The sequence below is a fragment of the Temnothorax nylanderi genome, unplaced genomic scaffold (genome assembly GCF_030848795.1).
Source record: "Temnothorax nylanderi isolate EJ_2023f unplaced genomic scaffold, tnyl_v1.0 TNYL_tig0391_pilon, whole genome shotgun sequence".
In the NCBI taxonomy this organism is placed as follows: domain Eukaryota; kingdom Metazoa; phylum Arthropoda; class Insecta; order Hymenoptera; family Formicidae; genus Temnothorax; species Temnothorax nylanderi.
In genome coordinates, this window is record NW_027249453.1 from 60,674 (window position 1) to 78,837 (window position 18,164).

General features: G+C 39.3%; 1 pseudogene; it reads right to left on the minus strand.

The window, feature by feature from the left end:
- Positions 1-3,498: 3,498 nt before the first annotated feature.
- On the minus strand, positions 3,499-4,906 carry LOC139782140 (uncharacterized; annotated as a pseudogene).
- Between the last annotated feature and the right edge of the window lie 13,258 nt (positions 4,907-18,164).

Consider the following 18,164-nt stretch of genomic DNA (forward strand, 5'->3'; position numbering starts at 1 on the left):
ATCAGGGAAATAGGCGTTCTAGGAGTGATGGTTCTAAATGCGGCGTTGAAATGTTCTTTGGTAACAACAGTAGCGTCAAAATCCTCCTCTAACGCCTTCATGGTGGCCTCGAGGCACATCGCTTGAATTTCTGCGCCGGTGTAACCTTCCGTCTGGCTGACCAAATCCGCGATGTTTACTTCTTCTGCGATCGGCATATATATGATATGATCTAGTCGTCCAGGCCGAAGAAGCGCCTGAAATGATTATTGCAATTCATTAATTAATAAAAAAGATATTATTTAGAAATATCTAGCTAAATTAAATAAAGTGACTGTAAACTTTATAAGAAAATTTTATAGATGCAAAGGATTAATGCAATATTTACCAGCCTCTTTGCAGATAATTATTTATTAACAAGTAAAAGGGGAGCTTTAAAAATACAATGTGATTAACAATATGTAAGTTAACGTTATAACGACGATCTTTAATTACTACGAAGATACATAATAAATCGCAATTATTATTATAACGTTAACTTACGCACTGTTAATCAATTTGTATTCTCAAAATCCATCTTTTACTTTACTTGGTAATTTCATTATCGAAAGTCCTCAGTTATTGATCCACTTAATTGAATTATTTATCGTGTATTAATGAAATAACGTAACATTTATTTATTTCAATTTTAAAATATACAGATATCTCACATGGAAAGATATCAATATTTCAAATAATACTTTTTATCTATTTTCTTCACTTTGACGTTGTTATAAAATCTTACTTGATACGGTATTCTTAAGTCCGGTTGGTCAGTACCATACAATTCCATCGAGTCTTCATACCTCATAAGCTTAAAAGGCACTTTTATGGAGCCTGATTCTTCTGGCCATATGTACATCATCTTACTTGATACGGTACTTAAATTTTCAATTAAGCTCATCACTCCGTCCCGATCAACAAACGACATTTCAATATCTAGCTATAATATAATATAATTAATATAACACTGATGATATAACTACTATGTAGCTGATAATAAAATATAATATTACTTACATATGAACGCAGTGTAATTACCTGTGTAAATTCTGGCTGTCTGTCGTGCCTGGCACTCTCGTCTCTGTAATCGGACGACTTGGAAGTATCTATCGAAGCCACCTACCATAAGAAGCTGCTTGAATTGTTGAGGACTCTGTACCAGCGAGTAAAAGTTACCCGGTTGACTTATGGGCACTACAAATTCTTGCGCACCCTGAACACGTTTACGATATATATCTACATACACTTCTATATCGCCCGTTTTCATTCTCTTATTCTGCTGACTACCTTCAGATCTCGGCACGACTTTGCCTACTACGACACTTTCGAAAGACAAGTTCTGTATAATTTCCACCAAATTTTTTCTCTGAAATCATTAAAACCTTTTCAACGTTTTAAAAGACTTCAGTATATATAAAATAATGACTGCTTGCATACATCTTCCGGTATAAGTAACTGCGTTGATCCATTTTCTCTTAACGTTATAAACTTCTTCATTCTCTGGAATTCCTTCCAGCCGCTTAATCTCACTTCTTCTCCAACATTTTTAAATGTCAGCTCGCCACACGTATGCGTTCTCAGGACGTATATCTACTATGGTCGGTGAAACAAGCTTCTTTGTCAATGGCGCTAACCTGTCAACAACTAAATTGTGGACACAAGCTACTGAAATTGCAGATTGAGGGTGCTGTCCCATGGACATCGGAATTATCGGAAAACGGAATCGGAAAGGTGGGATGGTGGGGAGCTAACCAATCAGAATGATTCCGTTATGTGTTTTCACATCTGGGCTTCCCATGGCGATCATTTTTCGGAACGGAATTCATGTATGTGCGTAATTCAAATATCTGGCAGTCACTGGCGGTTAAAGAGTGTTATGATAAGTTGCTGTTGTATTTATATATTTATTTCGATTGAAAAAAGGGAATATGATGTCATCTGCTGTAAGTATTGTAATTATGAGATACATATGCTAAGTTATGTTATATTAGGTTATAATATTGATATATTGATGGTCTAGCATACATTTCTAGCCTAACATACATATACAATATGCTTATAGTAGTTTCAATTTGTTAAAGACAGTATATATTAAAAATAGTACATTATATTTTGTTTATAAGTATGTTTTATTTTATAGAAATAAAAAAATGAAAGCGAAAACAGCAAAATTATTTTTTATGAAAATGATAATGACATATTATCCTTTTTACAGTAAGGATAATTGAACAGTAGTTTCAATTTTCGTAAAATTCAATTACTTTAATTATGTATATAATGTCATTTATTTATTATTAGACAGCAAAATGTGGTTACTGCGGATGGTTGTTAAAAATGGATGCTATTTTGAAACATTCCTGTTTCGGTCTTTTCAACGCTGCATGTCAGGTTCTAAGCGTGGATGAGGCTGGAAAAATTGTTATGACAGGTATGAAAAATTTTGTATATAATATTTATGTAGTATTGTATATAGTATTTTTATGCAATGTACGAAACAGTACGAAATTTTCGTTACGATCAATAGTGAGTTTCCATTCTTATTGTTTAGATATCAATTTGATGGAGACGGCAGGGGATGAAAGCCTGAATAATGTAACAGAGAATGAAAATAATGCTTCAGAACCACAAGAAGTAGATGAAGAGCTGATAAGTATAGTTCAATAACGACCAGCCTTGTATGATCCTCGTATACCACTTCAAGAAAGAACTAAGTTAAAGAAAAAAGATCTATGGCAGGAAGTCAGCAATTGTCTAGGAGGTAAACTTATGATTCAACATTATCATTACATTCTTTTTATAAACATGTTTTTTAAATTAATATTTTAGGAGCATATTCACCTGTTGGCGCCGAAAAAAAAATGGCAATATTTAAGAGATTGTTATACAAAAGCTAGGAGAAATTTAAAAAAAATACAGAGCACTGAAAAAGGGAGTGGTGCCGCAGGTACTTCTATAAATGAAAGAATTAAACCATTTTTTCGCTATTACGATGCAATGAGTTTTCTTAATGATACATTAGAATATAAAGAGTAAGTTATATTGAATGTGTTAAATTACATGTCGAATAATAACAACTAAATTTATTTTCAATTTTTTTTCAGTACATGTACATCTTTAAGATTTCCAAACAGAAAAGACACAGCTCAAGTAACGAATAACCTTCCTGTTCCTTTACCTTCCTGTTCAAATTCACCTATGAATGACAGCAACGATTGCACAGATTTAGAAAACAGACCACCTTTAACGCCATCACCGGGTATCTCTGAATTGTCTGTAGCTACTTCATCTTCACGAAGTTCGTGTTTGAAATAGATACACACATACACACATTAGTATGAGGATATTGGAGTTTTTAATAATTTAATCTACTGTTTGGTTTCAGAAAGACAACATTCAAGTAACATCGACGAAGTAGATAGAGCTTTTTTACAGACCTTAAACACGAATATTCAACCCAATCCTATTGATGGGTTTATGTTACGACTGGCAGAAGGAATGCGTCGACTTCCCTACAGGGAAAGATCACAGTTAGAGTTGGAGTTCTTAATAAAATTGCGTGAAACGGAGGAAAGATTGGGATTATTAAATAATTAAGAGGATATCTGTCATATCATATATTATACTTCAGTTAAATTAGTTTTACAACAAAATATTGTAGACATTATAAAATAATAAATCTATAAATTAATTTTTAAAAATCATTGAGTAATGCCTTCCCCCATTGTTGTTCTATGGCTCCAGCAGTATAAAAAAATTCTGTGAATGCATCTCGAATGTTCACTGCACTTTGAATTACATTATTTCTTTCTGTATTATCAAAACAATGTAATGCTTGGAAAGCACTATTATATACATTTACATGATCTGAAAGCGATAAAGACATATATTGTCTTTTTTCAGCGGAAACTGCGAGATCTTTTTGCATTAGAAAATTATGCAGACAAACTGTTGCTTTTACTATTGCAATTGCATTGTCTACATTTGTCGACAGGGATCGTCGAAAAATTCTACAACGTGCCGTAAAAATACCAAAAGCACATTCCACAATTCTACGAGCCCGGCTAAGTCGATAGTTGAATACTTTCCCAAATTTAAATCGTTGGCACGTGGATAAGGTCGCATCATAAAAGATGTTAAGGCGAAAGCTTCATCACCCACTAAAACGAACGGCAATTGTGGACCATTTTCTACAATCGATCTCGGCGGAGGTAAGTTACATGTATTATTGATGAGATGACGTCCAATTTTACTTTCCGCAAAAATGCCTTCGTCACTTCTTCTACCTTCGGCTCCAATATCTACTGCTGTAAAACAATAATTTGCATCTGCGACTGCTAGGAGAACAATGCTATGGGTACCTTTGTAATTAAAATAAGTTAAACCACTGTGAGGTGGAGCCTAAAACAACACCAAAATTATATTTTTTTGATAAAAATAAAAAATTATTCTTATTATTAAATTAGAGTAAGAAAAAAAAATAAATTAAATTACATACCACTATTGCCATATGCCTTCCATCTATCGCTCCGATACAGTTAGGAAAATTCCATTGCGTTTCAAATTCGTTGGCCTTTTCTCTCCAAAGATCTTCAGTGATTTCGGGAAAAACTTTCTCCTTTAATATGTTCCATATACCCTTACAAGTTTCTGATATAATCTTTGAAACCGTATTAAGTCCTACTCGAAAAGCAAACGAAATTGATGACATATTATCTCCAGATGCTAGATACCGTAGGCATATTTCCAGACGTGTAGAAGCGGGTATTGGAGATCTCACTACATGTTGCTTTTCGATCTTCGGCCCGATGAGACGTAATAATTCATGAAATGTTGATATGTCCATACGAAGATATTCAATATATTTTTCTATATCAATATATTGCATTTCTTTTATTAAATTATTACTTGCTCCCTGCAAGCGCCTTCGATCTTCATTAAATATTGGACGTACCCAAAATCGTCGTTGGTTCTTCTGCTTTTCTCTTCTTTTCATTATTCTATAAATACCGAAAGCTTTCAGCAGCTGTCTTTTTCGAAACTCTCTTTGCCAAGATAATTGTGGAGTACTTTGCCACTCTATTATCATTTTCATAAGAAATAATTTTGCTGTTTTCGCTTTCATTTTTTCATTTCTATAAAATAAAACATAAACAAAATATAATGTACTATTTTTATTATATACTGTCTTTAACAAATTGAAACTACTATAAGCATATTGTATATGTATGTTAGGCTAGAAATGTATGCTAGACCATCAATATATAAACATTATAACCTAATATAACATAACTTAAAAGCATACGTATCTCATAATTACAATACTTACAGCAGATGACATCATATTCCCCTTTTTCAATCAAAACAGATATATAAATACAACAGCAACTTATTATCACAACACTCTTTAACCGCCAGTGACCGCCAGATATTTGAATTATGACGCACATGCATGAATTCCGTTCCGAAAAATGATCGCCATGGGGAACCCAGGTGTGGAAACACGCAACGGAATCATTCTGATTGGTTAGCTCCCCACCATCCCACCTTTCCGATTCCGTTTTCCGATAATTCCGATGTCCATGGGACAGCACCCTGATTCTTCAGGAGATCAAAACACTTAGAAACTTACGTTTGCTTTACGTAGATTACTTATCAGTGGCCATATGTAGTATCTTGTCACGATTTTCGTGTAGCTAAGCACGATTCTATTTCATATCACAAAATCATTATCTCCTTTGTTCTTTTCTTACCTGTCGTTTAAAAATTTATTATCTGTTATATGTATATTTTACATACTTACTACGTTTACGCGAACGTTACTTCTGTAGTAACTTACAACTTACGATAATTCACTCGTTTACGCGGAGTAAATTGTCGTAAGTTACTACAAATCCCGTTTACGCGAAGGAATTATCGTAAGTTACTACAAAACGTAGTATCTTGATAGTATCTTGATATATATAAAATAATAGATATATGGGATAATTACATGTAATAATAAAACAATTACCTTGAATTAATCGTCGCGTCACGTAAAGAGTCACGATTGGTCTTGCTCCACGCGTACTTGACGCGAGACACTACCGTGTCTCTTGATAGGTTAATAGGTTAAACTGACTGTGACAGCGCGCTGAACGCACTGTCTGCATTGCGCGCAGTACACACACATATACATATGTATACATATCGAAACTGGCGATACTTGCACCGCCAGTGTCGAAAAAGTGAAAGGGACGCGATCTAGTGATATATATATGACATGAGAGACGTCGACGTAGTAGAAGTATCTTAATATAAAATTTTCACATTTGGACTTTGCGTCGCAATATCTCCGCTCGTAGGGCACGTAGCGGAAAAATAAAAACACGTACCCCGCCCCCCAAATCGACCCCAAGCTATCGATCAAGCCTACTTAGAATTTGATCCGTTCACTCGTTATTCTTGAGATCTCAAAATCTCGGGTACTCGCAACTCGTGCGTTCGCGTAAAAGAGTCACGGTGCGTCTCGCTTCGCGCGTACTTGGCGCGAGACACTACCGTGTCTCTTAATGCAATCAAATGCAGGCGAAAAGGAATAATCGTGATCGCGTTGAATAATATCATCCGCCTCCCAGTGTTCGTTGCGAATAATTTCATCTAACTTCTCTTTTAGACGCTGCCGACGCTCGACGAGACTTGAAGACTTACTGCCATAAATATCCTTCAGCTCGCTTAGAGAAACCAAGACTTTCGGCGAGGTCATATCGTTGTGTGTACAATTGCCTGCTTTCGGCGGTTTGATGACACAATACACTGACAGTATTTTGTACAACTGGAGAAACGTTGAACAGTCTGGATGTTCGTTACTTCCGAACATTGTTTTGAGCCTTTCGACCCACGAGACTTCTAGAGATATCATTGCCACCTTTGACTAGAGAGGATATGGCCTTAGAGGCGTTCAGGCATAATCCCACGAATGGTAGCTTCGCACCACCGGCCGCTCGACCGAGTGCGTGAACCAAATGTCCGAACCTGCGGTTCCTCTCGTACTGAGCAGGATTACTATCGCAATGACTGGTCATCAGTAGGGTAAAACTGGGCAGCCTGACGTACCGTTCTGAAAAATTTCGGTAAATCTGAAGAATAGTGGCCTTCTCACCGATTTCGTTGAACTTAGGCTTAATCGACGCGTTTTTTCACAAAACGACCGAATCTGGCAGAAAAAAGTGTCGCTATGCCCCGCGAAGCGAGATATTAACAGTTAAAGTTGACGACTATCAGGTTATGAGACCTGTCATACCGACAAGATGTAGCGACTACGAGCATGCCCCGCGACCACACGCGCATGCTCCGTAGCGACATATGTAGTGTACTTCGACGCGTCTGTTTCGAAACGGCAGGGAATTTAGAGGAGGGAAGTCTAGGCTCAATCAATCATGAATCTTGTAGAGTGTAACTTGTAATGTGAATAGAGCTTTATTGCATTTTCAGGTACAGTGTGAGATTGTCTTTAGGTTTCTTTAATGCCTGTGCACACCGGCACAGGACTTCTCAAAAAATATGCTAGAACAAGAGCTTTAACTTGGCTGCTTGTCTAGCGTTAAGAGGCCGACCAGAAAGGTCTTCGTCGTAAAAGACCGTTTGGTTATTGTTGGGATCGGTCTTTGCCTCCTTTCCCGGAGTTTTAGGGGCCCGATCGAGGGGTAACTCCGGGATCACTGGGGAGGGCAGGGCCGGCTTGATGGTCTTCTGGTCCTTGCTCCTCTTCTTCTCCTTGCTCCGTTTCGTCTTCGGCTCAGTTTGAGTGCCGATCGTTCTCCATGCGCCCGGAGGTAACGGCCTCAGAGCCCGAGGATCACCCGGAGCTAGGCTCAGCCCCGGTGGACGGGTGAGCCTCCGGTGTGACTCGGGGAGGCTCACTGGCATGAGCAGCCACCTCGGCTCAGGTGGAGGCGCCGGTTGCCATGCCACCTGCGGTCTCCTGGTAAGGGAGGGCCTCCTGGCTCGCCTCCTTGGTCGTGGTCGTCGTCTTCCTCCGTTGAAGCCTCGTGTAGAGGGGCCCTTAGATTCTACCACCGCGTGGCGAACTTGTAATGTTAGACGGGTGGAAGGGGCGGACTCTACCGGGTCTAATAGTTGCCTCAAGTCAACCCTCTTTCTCCGCTCTGAAGAGCCGTGGCGATGCTTTGCTCTCTCCAGAATGGAGCTGGATTCGCAAAAATTGCTCTCGATCGCTGCTTTCTCCACACCCGGCTTGTTTAATGTCACGGGGGAGTATTCACTGCGAGAGAGAATATTTCCTTGTGGGCAGGCTTGCCCTTATATTCCTTTGTGTCGATATTATTGTACTCGCGAAAGTCAGCCGCCCCGCGGCCACATATGTTACCCGCGCTCGCGGCGCGGGGTGTTGTTGTGCTCGGCGAGGTCGCGCAGAACGGGCTGCCGCGCTCGCAGGCGTGCCGTTCGGACTACGGATCCGAACACGTCTTACTTAAATAAATATCTTGTCATTTACAACCTGCACATCTTAATCTTACAATGGCATACTCAGTCCAGCAATTAAACAATAATCCGTGGCTTGCGATTCAGGACATTATTGGCAATGCAAATACGTGGCCGAAATTTATACGGCAAATGTTCTGGGATAAAAATTTTACGGATCATAACTGAATGATTATTGTCAATTTTGCATATATAAATGGGGTATCGGAAGAATTTTTGCATGATGTATTAGCTTTCACGCTAAAAAATGCATACACAGTTGAGAGAAAGCGCAATATTGAGTATAGATATCGATATTTAAATCATGAGGTAATTCTTTCAATATTAATTGATAACTATAGCAAACAAGTATATTGTTTTTTATTCTTTGTAGCAATTGGGACAAATGCGACGCAGCCGTATGTACAGTTACAGCCTTTTCGATAGAGAAATGTTAGATCTTAATATGAATCCAATAAATAATTAAAATTGAATGTATTATTTTAAAGTTGTGATTTTCATTAAAGCAGATATTTTGTATTTAACTATTTAAAGCGCGTCACTAACCTATGTAGGTTAGTGACGCGCTTTAAAAGTATTTAAGTGTTTAAAGCGCGTCAACTAACCTATGTAGATTAGTGACGCGCTTTAAATAGTTATATACAAAATATCTGCTTTAATGAAAATCACAACTTCAAAATAACACATTCAATTTTAATTATTTATTGGATTCATATTGATCTAACATTTCTCTATGGAAAACGCTGTAACTGTACACACGGCTGCGTCGCATTTGTCCCATATGCTACAAAGAATAAAAAACAATATACTTGTTTGCTATAGTTATCAATAAATATTGAAAGAATTACCTCATGATTTAAATATCGATATCTATACTCAATATTGCGCTTCCTCTCAGCTGTGTATATTTAAAGTTGGCGCAGTTTTGCATGCGCGTGCGGCCACTGAGCATGCGTATGTGGCCGCAGGGCATGTTCAGTGTCGCTACATTTCGTCGGTATGACGGGAATCATAACCTGATTCCTGTCAACTTTAACGTTTAATATCTCGCGTCGCGGGGCAGAGCGACACTTTTTTCTGCCAGATTCTTTCGTTTCGTGCAAAAACGCGTCGATTGAGCCTAAGTTCAACGAAATCGGTGAGGAGGCCACTATTCTTCAGATTTACCAAAATTTCTAACAAAAGAATATCTCCAAATTTCAAATAGACAACATTCTGCCGCTACACATTATTTCGGCAGATTCAAATAATCGTTTTCCGCGAAGCTACCTCGAGATTGTCTTGATTTACTTTGCCAGTGAGTAAATATTTAAAGCCGCAATTATCGATAAAGTAACGGCAAAGATCCATCGTTGATTGTAAAGACAGTCGCAGTCCTTGAGCTGTTCCAGGAGTTAAAAATTCGTCAGCCGAGATTTCACCCTTTCGCATGGCTTGCTCCCAATCGTTCAATAAATCCAATGACGAATTTAAAACCTAAAAATGACACAGTAGGTTGTTCATCATCAGATATACCAATTAATAAACAAGATAGCTGCTATTAAAAAGTGGAATAACATAAGTACTGAATTCAGTTATAAACCTTGAAGTCATCGTTGTCCGGGACGACCTTGATTAGGAATCTTTCGATTGAGAGCGTCGAACATGTCGTTTATCTTTTTACAGAACTTAGCCGTTTCTTCATAGCCTCGGAGTGCCTCAGGGTAATAGCGCGTGTAAAATTGGAAGCCATTAGCCACGGAAAATTGCTGAAAATCTGTTCAACACCATTAGATTTGACGCGGATTTTAATTTGGCCGAAGCTTCGTTTTAGCATGTGTTCGTAAGCGGACCGAAAACGCGAGAGAAGGCACGAACCGCGAATTGCAATGAGACAAATAAGAGTTGACGGACACAGGTTTATTAACTATTTACAATATTTACAAAAAGAGAGAAAAGATATCGGTTCGCGCGGTAGTAGCAACTAACGAAAGAGCGAGCAACTCTAACTATTTACAGTAGCAACTCGTTTCGCAGAGAGCGACTGGCCCCGTTGCCAAGGGCGCGCGTCCTTTTAAACTCTCGGGGGCTTCTCGCAAGTTCGAGACTTTTCGAGTCGGATAAACGCTCGCGTTACCGAGAGAAGTCCCCGAGATATTCGTTGTCGACAAGTTATAAACAGGTGAGACAAAGCGAACGCGCGGAAACAATTAACTCGGCAATGCTTTGTCTCCACTGTTTATCCGTTAGGTCGTCACGTCGAAAGTCGCGGCGATAAAACGCTTTTTTCTCCCGGCGCTGCTGAAATACTTATTTCTTATTTTGACTTTGATATTCATCGGAACGTTTAAAAAATCTTAAACAGCATGCAACTGAACAAGTCGCTTTACTCATACTTGTGTGGCAAGGCGGACTCGCATCTTCGCTGTGTTATCGAGTTGTATATGTCGCATTGAGGCCGGTATTCATAGTCGGTTCTTATATTTAAGACCGTCTTAAGTACAATCTTAAGACGTCATGAACCAATCACAGAGCCGTATTAGCATCTTAAGACATTACTTAAGACGGTCTTGAAATAAGAACCGACTATGAATACCGGCCTGAGAGTTTGGGACAGGCTCGAGCATGCCCTAACTGCTGGCTGTCTAAGTTAAACAACTCTACGAAGTACTTCCAGGCAATATAATTACTTTCGCCACTCAACTATAATAAATGTATGAAAGTATTTATTATGACCAAGATTCAAAACAAAAAGTAGAAAAACTGTCGCAATAATTTGTTATTGTGGTACCAACCTTCAAACGGCCGTTGCCCTTCCCGTACAGTCGATTCCGAATACACTTAATCACGTGTGGCACATCCGAAACACAAAAACTCGTCGATCGTCGTTGTTTGGATGAGTGAACTACGTTTTCGTGTAATCCAATGTACTTTGAACACCCAGCAGCGACTGCATTCTTCTATTAGTCGAGGCCCCATCCGAAATAATGCCATGAATTTTGGCTCCGCAATTTTCTATATATGTTATCGCTTTGATCACGATTTTCGCAAGCTCCTCACCGTTCACTGAGTTTTTCACGGCAAACACGGCAATTGGTTGGGAATAATTATCAGCTAACAGTTGGAACATGATTGTCAAATCGTGATTCGCCTGTTCGTTGATATCTTGCGATTTTGGTCTGTGTTTAGGATTAAGGTAAAGTCGTTACGGTGAGGCGCTGTCGCGACAGCGAACGCCCCTGGCGCGAGCACCATCAACCCTCGGGCCTGACCCGAATTCGCCCGAGATCACCCGGTTGTCGCGCCTACTGTTCCGACATGCAAATGTAAAACGCGCACGCGTTTCCTAATTCGCGTATACCGCGCAACGCTTTACATCGCGGATCGATGTGATTCGTCACCTAACTTCGTGGATCGACGTGATTCGTCCTTCGTGAGGTAACGACCCCCGCCGAGGGTCTCCTATCGGGACGAGGGATGATCGATATCGATCTGCGCTCTCTTCTGTTTCTGCCTCGCTAAGGCGAAAGTCGAGCCGGCCGTTCGTGGCAATTATATTATCGGGAGTGCCGAAAGTAATTGCACGAAAACCGTATAGTTTCATCGCGAGCCGCATCCGCTCGATTGGTCACCGCGTGAAACATCTCAGATAGCTTTTCCGTTCACGTGAACGGAGAGTGAGCCGGTTTTCGTCGCGCGCGTACCCGGTCGATTGGTCCGCGCGCGAATTCCGGAAAGTTGGGTGCGCTCAGTGCATCCGTGCAAAGGGTTGCATCGTGCGCACAAGTTTCGTCGCGATCTGCACCCGCTCGATTGGTCGTCGCGCGAAACATCTCTTTTCCCGAGTTTTCGTCGGCCGTAATACGACGGGACGACGCACACAGACGGATCACGCGATCACCGCGTGCGGTAGCGTGATCCTTGGCGAAAAACCCGTGTCGACGGCGAAACCGTCACACGACGCGAATCCGGTTTTCGAGCCTCTCGTGCCTCTATCTCGAGCGTCGCGATCACCGAGCGTGAGAATTGTCGCTCATTTTTCATAAAATCAACGCCGGGAGTTCAATCCCGATATCGACCCTGCTCGTGGCCATCTTGTCGTGCCGCGCCGTACATTGTGAACGCGGCTCTACCGCGCCTCGTACCTCTGTGATTTAGTGTAAAATTCGTGCCCGCTATCGCGTCCCCGAGTAACCAAAGTGAGCCTGAGCCTCTCGCACGTCTCCGTGTTCGCGGTCGCTCATCTGCCTCGCGAGCAAGATATCCGTCGGTCGCGTGCAAGATCTCCGATCGCGGGGGTCATTCATCGCTCTTCAAGGTCTCCGTTTCGCGAGCCACGCAGAGAGACCGAGCGACTCAAGATTTCCGCCCGACATTTCCGCGAAGGCTCAGCCCGCTCAGGTGCGCGAGAGTGCGAGAACTGTGTATAAGACTGTAAAATAAATTGTGCTTGTCAATCACATATAAAGGGCGTGCGTTAAACCCACTCTTCGCTAACTCTTAGGCTCTTGCCCCGCGCCCTGGTCAGGGTGGTCCCGGCATTCATTCGTGTTCCGAGGGTACCTCGGCAGAGCACGAAACAGTCTGTCATCTTCGAAATCGGTGAGGCCCGAGTAAGTCAGATCTTTTGAGCAAACCGTTATCGATTTGCGAAGATTTATTTCATCGAGGGCCAATACGCCGTGGCGTTGCATTGGATTTTTTGCTGAGAGATGCTTACTAATCAACTTTGCGAAATTTGCGTCGAAACCGCATTTCGTATCGATGATCGAGTAGTATTTTCGAATGGTTCGTGTGCATGGCAGAGGAATAATATCGTTGTTCCGTAAAAACTGAGAATACGACGGCGAGCGGATATTCATTATCATGCATTGCATAAGCCAATCTTCGGAGTATCGTCGACCTGTTTTTGTCGTTTTGGCGGCAACAAAAATTTTTTTAATCGCGATTCTTTGTTTATCTAAAATGTTAAACTTTAGACACTTTTCCTCGATTGATTCCATTTTCAGAGCTGCAACTTCTACTTGCGCTTCGTTCAACGCATTCGTTAATACTTTCATTCGCAACTTTGCGCGGTTGTTAAAACGTTTTTGTGTCTGCAGCTTTTTCTTTAATACTTTCAATTTAATTCGATCATCAACGACTCGTGAAATACGTTTGGACTTTACGTTTTTTGAGGCTCGATGTTCCCGCTGCCATAGAAGGCTTTTGAATCTCTTGCAGCTCTCACATTTGTTTCTTTTTATTATTAGGCTGCAGTCGTTGTGGTGCCACGAATGTTTTTAGTTATAATCTGTAAATGCTTCCGCGGTTTTTACGAACGTAGTATTTACAGATCCGAGGCCAGTGCATACGCGCATTCTTTCAAATTTGGCTAAATGGTTGGTAGCTCGGATACGTCGTTCAGGATGTTCGGTAACGGTGCTTCGTTAGTCTGTACTTCTTTCCCGTGAACGTAATACTGCATGCAACCGCTCCAATCCGCGATGACAATATACTTTTTAACTGCCAAGTTTTTTTTGTCGTTTTTCATCAACGTCTTTATTTGACAGACTATAATTTCTATTCCGAGCTTCACAAGTGCTTGACTGATGCTCCATGTTGGTGGCAAAGTAATTACACTTTTTTCATCGCTGATATCTGTATGCAATAAAACTCCGTAAAAATAGAAAACATTGAAAAATATTGAAAAACGGACGAATAACAACTTTTTAAAATAACACTCACTGGAAGCAGTCGAAACTCGTAGTTTACGGACAGTTGATGCCAGCGACGACTTCTTGACATTGGAGACGTTGATTTCTTTGTTTGTACCTTCGTACCTTCGATGTTTGAAGCAAGATCATGCTCCATTTCAGAGTCCTTGCTTGTTCCATCCATCGCAAATGCTCTTGGCATTGGTACGCATGGCTGTTGCAATTCTATTGTTGCGTCGAGGATCATCTCACTAGCTTCGACATCTTTTATACTTGAAGCTTGTTGCGATGGGTCATGCGCTATCATCTCGCAACTAGTAATTGCAACTTCCTGTTCCTGCTGTAATGAATCCAGGTCCATCGACGCTTCATTTTCTGTTTCATTTTGCTGAAGGATTGACCTGTCAAATTCACCTACAATAATAGTTGGAGCATTAATTCAAGCGGAAAATTGAGACCTATATATTTAGATGAAATCGGTGAATAAAAGAATACCTTCCGCGAGGAATATTGTCGGAACTGCATCGGAAGTTAAGCGAGGTTTTTGATATGCAATTGCATCAGAACGCGTATGCAATTAGTATTCGCAAATGCCGACTGCTCGTCAGCTCCGAAAATACAGAGTATGTTAGAATTTTACTTACATCAGCGAGGAGCTGTCCATTTGCATCGCGTCTCACGTACTTTCTCACAATGCAACCGGCATCGAAATGTCTGTCGCACACAAATTGCGTTGCCTTTAATCCCGGGATCGCAGCTTGCCACTTATCACGCAATATCTCGTCCACCGGCACTTTAAAGAGTGAACGCTTGAGGTTCAAACTCTTCGAGTTTTTGTTGCACTTTGGCACCGCACACGGCTTGACCATAGTTGTTAGGTCCTTATCACGCAAAGTTGATCACAACTGAAAAAGGAACTCATTTTTGCTCCTCACAGATTGGAATTCTAGGCAGCGATCACGTAACTTTTTCCCTACGGCGGAAACGTGAAAAGTGAAAAGTTTTACGTAAAATTACGTGATCGATCCTTTGTATTTGTCTTTAATATGCTTTTTATTCTGTCTTTCTTCTTTGTTGGTTTTCTATACTAGGAGAAAAACCCTTAGCTACGCATGGTTTAGTTTTCATGCTTGGAGGTATATTTACTCGGTGGAAGCAAATAATTGCCTATTATTACACTCCTGACGGATTTGGTGCACACTTAAAACCTATTATTGAAGAAATTATTGAAAAGGCTGAGTCTATAGGGTTCTACGTACATAGCGTTACGTCGAATATGGGAGGAGTGAATCGAGCCAAGTGGAGAGCTTTTTCAAACATTCATGCTGGTAGATATTCAAAAATTCAAAACTCTATCCATCATCCAATTGATAACAAACACAAGTTATTCTTTTTTGCTGATGGTCCACATCTCATTAAGAACCTTAGAACAACTTTAATTAATAACAAAGTTATCATGCTACCAAATCAGTTTAAACAGTCTAATCAATTGTCTTCAAATATTGTTCAATTTACTCATCTAGAGGAACTAGTAAATGAACAAGAAAACGTATTGTTCAAACTTGCACCAAAAATAAACAAAGATGTTATTAAATTATCAAACTTTAATCAAATAAAAGTTAGCAAAGCAACTAGTATGATAGATAGAGAAGTTAGTGATGCATTAAATTTTTTAGGACATGAACAAAAAAAAAGATGATTATAAAACAACAGCTCTATTTATAGAAATAGCCTCAAAATGCTACACATTAATTACCTCGCTAACTCCATTAATGGCGTTAGGGAAGAAAGCAGAAAATGAAAAATCTGAGGAAATATTTAATGAAAAAATCAAATTAGAATCTGTTATTGACTTGTTTAGAGATATGGAAATTGGTAAAGACAAAAAATTTAAACCTGTACAAGCTAGAATCATAATCTCAACACAATCTTTCATCGAACTTACAAAATATCTAATTAATGATCGAGGATATTTATTTGTATTAGGAGGGCGATTTACGCAAGACTGCGTAGAAAATTTGTTCTCTAACATTAGAAAAAAAATTTTTATTCTAAATTTTATACAGTTTAAGCAAAGTTTGAAGATTATAAGCGTGTCTCAATATTTACAAAAATTGGAAACCACTAGCTATTAGCAAGATGACGGTGTCTTAACTTCTCATTTTTCCTTGACAAGGATACGTTCTCGTAAAACAAATATGAGTCAAGAGGTTCTTGTATTTCCCCTTGAAGTTGAAAACAAAGTTATTTCTTTGAATAATTTAGAAATGAACTCGTTGTATAATGCAAGCGGTTATATTTTGTCCAAAAATGTAACACAAATGTAATTTGCGATAACTATTTAGATTCTGCAGGATCAAAGACATATAATCCTAACATAAAAATTTCAAATTTAGTACGCCTTAAATGTTACCGAACAAAGACATTATTTTTCTTAAATAATGAAACATTTAATTACTTTTACAAAATAAAAATTATTATTCGACGATACATACCTTATTTAAAAAACGTTAATTGTGATTTGGTAAAAATTTTTTTAGATAAAATAACACATGGGGAATGTAACACTAAAAAATTGCCACAATATTTCTGATATAATAATGAAACGATTTATTAGATTCAGAATTAAAATAGAGTGCCAAAAAAGACGCTTAAAAGCACCTATATATGTATAGTAGTGCCACTATGGCAAGGCATTTTATTGTTAAATAAAATCTTTAAAATTTTTAATTTTTATTGTTAAATATTGTTAAATAAAATGCCTTACCATCGTGTTATTCTATTAAGTAATATTTAAAATAAGTTATATCTATTAATATAATTAATATAATCAGTTATATGAGTAAAGTTATTAGTAAATTGTCAGTATTTTGTAATAAATAATACAAATTCTACTCTCAAAATTAGCATTTATTTTCTAAATCCAAATTCAAATCTTACTGCACGCACATGGTACTCGAAGTGGGGATATGGAATGATCGATTGGTTCTGCCATTTTGCTTCAAAGCAGTCCAAGAGCCAAGCCAATAAAAAGTCTGACAAGACTGTCCAGACTCTTATTATAGGGACTCTAGTAAGTGAGAGCCGTGTTAGGCGGCAAAGTTTACTGAATTCAAATTTTTTATATATCCATAACCAATGTTCCGCAGTCACTGACCGCAATACATTCCTGTTCCGCACCTATTCGGCACCCATTCCGCATATATTCCACACATATTCCGCACCTATTTCGCACATATTCCGCACCTATTCTGCACATGTTCCACACCTATTCCGCACATGTTCCGCACCTATTCCGCACCTATTCCGCACCTATTCCGCACCTATTCCGCACATGTTCCGCACCTGTTCCGCACCTGTCCCGCAGCTATTCCGCACCTATTCCGCACATGTTCCGCACCTATTTTGCACATGTTCCGCACCTATTCCGCACATATTCCGTAGTTACTAACCGCAAATCATTCCGCAACCAATGTTTCAATCGCAACTCATTCCGCAGTTATTGACCGCAAATTATTCCGCAACTGCAACTTTGACCGCAACTCGTTTACTAATCTATTTCGATTCTGCGATTGTGGAATGAGTTGTGGAATAGATGCGGAATAGGTTGCAATTGATATCAAGAGACGCGGTAGGGCGTCTCACGCCAAGTATATAATTTTTTAACAAGATATTTTTTAACAAGTTACAAGAGAGATACATCCTTTCGTAAGCGATTAACAAGATACAGGAGCGATACATCCTCCTTTTATATCCTCCTTTCATAAGCGAGACGTTACAGCGTATCTTTACAGGAAGGAGAACGCTTCTCTAGAAATAAACCACTGAATTTTTTTAATAAGTCAATATTATCGAAAGATTTAAATATCGGAGAAAAATATAGATCTTTCTGATTATAACGATATAACATTGATGCACAGGTATGCGCTTGACGCATAGATATGCATATATGCCTCTATTTTTCTGCCCAATTTATGTCATTCAGAT